Consider the following 3917-nt stretch of genomic DNA (forward strand, 5'->3'; position numbering starts at 1 on the left):
ACCTTAGGTGTACGTGGCTGGCGCCTTAGCCGGTTGAGCTATAGGCGCTGAGCCGAATTAAGATTTTTAACTGTCCTGATAATGAGTATTGGTCCTGGTTATTAGAATGAGTCACCTTTATCCTGGATAGAGTGGGAGTGGAGCTCCACAAGATATTCTTACATTCTGCTGGTTTTAGACTTTTTGTGGACCCCACCCTTCTGTTATGACAGCAACAACTGGGCATGTGTTACTTAGGGTACAGAGGATCTAGTCTCTCTGATGAAATTTGGAAGCCCCTTGGCCTCTGTAACACTTTTACAGATCATCTCATAGGGTGACTTTTTATTTATTTATTTTTAATCTTGTCCCAAGTTCTATGAAGGGTCTATGAATTGTGGTGCTTCATATTTTCACAGACAACCAGAGTTCTTTGTGCAGGTGTTCATCTACCCGCTCTACAGGAGTCCAAAGGCAGAACACTGCGTTTTACTCAGTGGAAGAACTCAAAGCCCTTAACTAAAGCAAAGAAGAGATTGGCTGAATATTCATACCTTTGTGAGCCCAAGGGAGCTGCAGGGTTGGTCTGGGTGGCTATGCAACCAAGTACAGACTCCTAGGTTCAAAGAGTTCCTCGTTCGTTCTACCTCCTTTCAGCTCTGACTCCGCAGCTCCAGTTTAATATATGAAGCTCCTTGTGAGCATGCAGCCTATCACTTTCACATTTCCAGAGCCTTTGGGCACCAAAGCGTCAGTGTTCTGTCTGGAGTCTAGGTCAGATCCTTAAGGTGAAAGGGGAAGCGTGGGGGGCGGGGGGCGGGTAGGGCGCTGGTGCAGCCCAGAAGTTCCCATATCTAACACACAACTCTGGGACTGGGAACGTGAATCACTGCCTAGGCTTGCCCTAGCGTTTTCTGTTGAGTCCTCTGTGCCCTTCACGTGGATATAGGTATACCAGTCTTCCCTGCAGGAGGGCAAGGGCGCCTCCGCAGAGACCAGAAACGACCTCAGTCTTTCGTATTTTCCCTTCATTCCTCCTACGTCCCATCGCCTGTTTCTTTCTCCTTCCTAACCGCCCCCAACCTAGGACCCCCAAACACCTTCCTCGGGCCTCCGCCTAGCTTCTCGCGCTCATCGCAAGAGCCCAAATTTGAGGTGGGAGGGGGCACAACGGTTCGCAAACCTGCGAACTCCAGGGCTACGGCCGCCCCTCCCCCCACTGCCGCGGGGCCCGCCCCTCCCACGCACGTCACGTCCGGTCCGGCCCCCGCCCGCCGCCTGCCGCCCGCCCTCAGCCCTCAGCCCTCAGCCCTCAGCCCTCCACTCTCCTCCCGCTCGCCGTTAGGGAGGTTCTGCGCCTCAGCTGCTGCCTCCGTCGCCGCTCCCGCCCCCTTTACCGCGTCTCCGCCGCCGCCACCACCGCCGGAGGGATCAGAGGGTCGCTTACCGGGCTGGCCCCGCGCCATAGTCGTCGCGTCAGCCTCCCGCCAGCAGCCGCTACAGGAAGAGGCTCCCGGGCCGCGGAGCCACTTGGGGCCTCAGTTCTCGCCCTCTTGCCGTCGCCGCGGGTCCTGGAGAAGTGGCCGCGGCTGGGGAACGGGGCTTCGCGGTTCCAACGGTAGGTGAAAGGGCGGGTACCCGGATCTGCGCATGCGCGAACTGACGGTGGACGCGGCCCTCCCCCCGCTGCTTCCCCGCAGCATAGTGTCCCACCGGTTCTGACTCCTGAGCGTGATGATTCGGGGTGCGGGAGACTCCGGGCAGTCCCTAGTAGGTGGGGCATTCTGTAGAGAGGGCTCCCTTTCTGCTAGAGAAAGCGGACCATGGAGCCTTGGCCCCTGGCTCCCGGGGGGTGTGGCAGGCTCCTGTTTGCAGTCGCTGCGGTGCGCGTGAGCGGGTGTGCCCCCTCACCTCCCAGCCCTCCCGTAGTAGACGGCACGACACCCGCGTTTGTTTGCTACCTTTTCCTGTCCATTGGTCTGCGACTTGTCCCCACCCACTTCCTATAGGCTGGGCAGTGAAGTTGATGTAGAAGAAAAAGGAACGTGGTTTAATCCTGATCTCAGCTGCGCCCCTTTTTAAGGTCACGTGAGATGAGTGGTAGCTGACTTCCTTAAAATCACTCAGCGAATATGGCCAAAATTGGGCTGTTGCACTGGGGCCTTGCACTCTACATAGGCTAGAGAGGGGGCACTTTATACGGCATTAAGTTTCAGATGGGGCGCCTCGTTTCCTAGATAAGGTTATGGAAAATTGAATCAGAGCACTCGCCCGGTGGAAATTGTTAAGCTGGTTTTGTTTGTAATTAAAACCAAACAGTTTTGTAGAAAGGCAAGAGTGCATTGTTTCATGTGAGTCCTCATTATGCCGTCTAATCGGTGATAAAAGTTAGGCGTTTGCCTTACTTTCAAGAAACTGGTAATCTAAAAATGGCAGCTGGAGCCACAATAATGCAGACTGTAAACCTTAAATAAATGGTGTGCAGTGCTTATAGAGGCAGACATTAAAGGATAGTTTTGAATTATTTGTCTTTCTGCGGCTGAGTTAATGTATAGCAGCTCTCCTTTTGGTAATCTTGAAATACTTCTTGGCCAGGGTTTCTCACAGGTACTATGTACTTAGTACTTGTTTAGATTGGATGAACTGTGTATTAATGAGTGCTTTGTTTAAAATTGGGGTCGTATTTTCTCTTTTAGTTTTGTTACTAATTGGGCATCTGTGTCACGCGGTGTACGTCCTTGGAAGATGTAAAAGGGCATTTCACAGTGGCATAAAATTATTCATTGGGTGAAGTAAATGGTACAGTGTATTTTTTATTAGAATGTCATTTTAGGACAAAATAGCTGAAATGAATATAGCGACTTGTTAGTATTTCTCCATCAATAAAATAACTAGGGCGGTGCCTGTGTCTCAGTGAGTAGTGCATCAGCCCATATACCCAGGGTGGCTGGTTCAAACCCAGCCCCGGCCAAACTGCAACAAAAAATAGGCGTGTGGGCCCCCTGTGGTCCCAGCTACTCCAGAGGCTAAGGCAAGAGAATAGCCTAAGCCCAAGAGCTGGAGGTTGCTGTGACCTGTGACACCACAGCACTCTACAGAGGGTGACAAAGTGAGACTCTATCTCTAAAAAAATAAAATAAAATAACTAATTGTATTATCATTTATGCATAACCCAATCTGTACATCACTGTACACTAAATTTAGAACTATAAGAGTATAAATTACTTTTAGTTTTTTTTGTTAAGAATTGTAAAATGTACATAACACCATTTTAACCATTAACATTTTAATTTTTTCTTTTTTTTTTTTTTTTTGCAGTTTTTAGCCAGGGCTGGGTTTGAACCCGCCACCTCCGGCATATGGGGCCAGCCCCCTACTCCTTTGAGCCACAGGCACTGCCCAACCATTACCGTATTAAAAATATTGTTGTGGTAAAATATATACACAACATAGAATTTACCGTTTTAAACATTTTTAAGTATACAGTTCAGTGGCATTAAGTACATTCACAGTTTTGTGCAACTATTAGCACTCTCCATTTCTAGAACTTTTTCATTATCTCAAACAAACTCTTACCCATTAGACAATAAGTTTGTTCCCCCATTCTACCAACCCTAATAACCTCTATTCTACTTTCTCTCTTTACGAATTTGGCTAGTTTAGTTTCCTTATAGGTGGAATCATACAACCTTATCCTTTGTGTGGCTTCACTCAGTGTAATGTTTTCAAAGTTCATCTATGTTTTAATGTTTATCAGAATTTTCTTTTTAAGGCTGAATAATATTTCATTGTATGTGCAAATTACATTTTGTTGATGACATTAAGAATATAAATTACTTTTAGTTTTTTTTTTTTTTTTTAAGAATTGTAAAATGGGCTAGGCGCCTATAGCTCACCCAGCTAAGGCTCCAGCCACGTACACCTAAGGTGGTGGGTTC

The 3917-nt window shown here is 48.1% G+C and overlaps 1 protein-coding gene across 1 annotated transcript in view; it reads left to right on the top strand.

The window, feature by feature from the left end:
- Positions 1-1270: 1270 nt before the first annotated feature.
- The window catches only part of FAM13B (family with sequence similarity 13 member B), a 97818-nt gene continuing 95171 nt past the window's right edge, over positions 1271-3917 (top strand). The window contains exon 1 of the mRNA XM_023514687.1: positions 1271-1597. The gene's annotated coding sequence lies outside the window, so the exon portion shown is untranslated. The remainder of the gene's footprint in view (positions 1598-3917) is intronic.

The sequence above is a fragment of the Otolemur garnettii genome, unplaced genomic scaffold, assembly GCF_000181295.1.
Source record: "Otolemur garnettii isolate 467f Iridium unplaced genomic scaffold, OtoGar3 scaffold00003, whole genome shotgun sequence".
Taxonomy (NCBI): domain Eukaryota; kingdom Metazoa; phylum Chordata; class Mammalia; order Primates; family Galagidae; genus Otolemur; species Otolemur garnettii.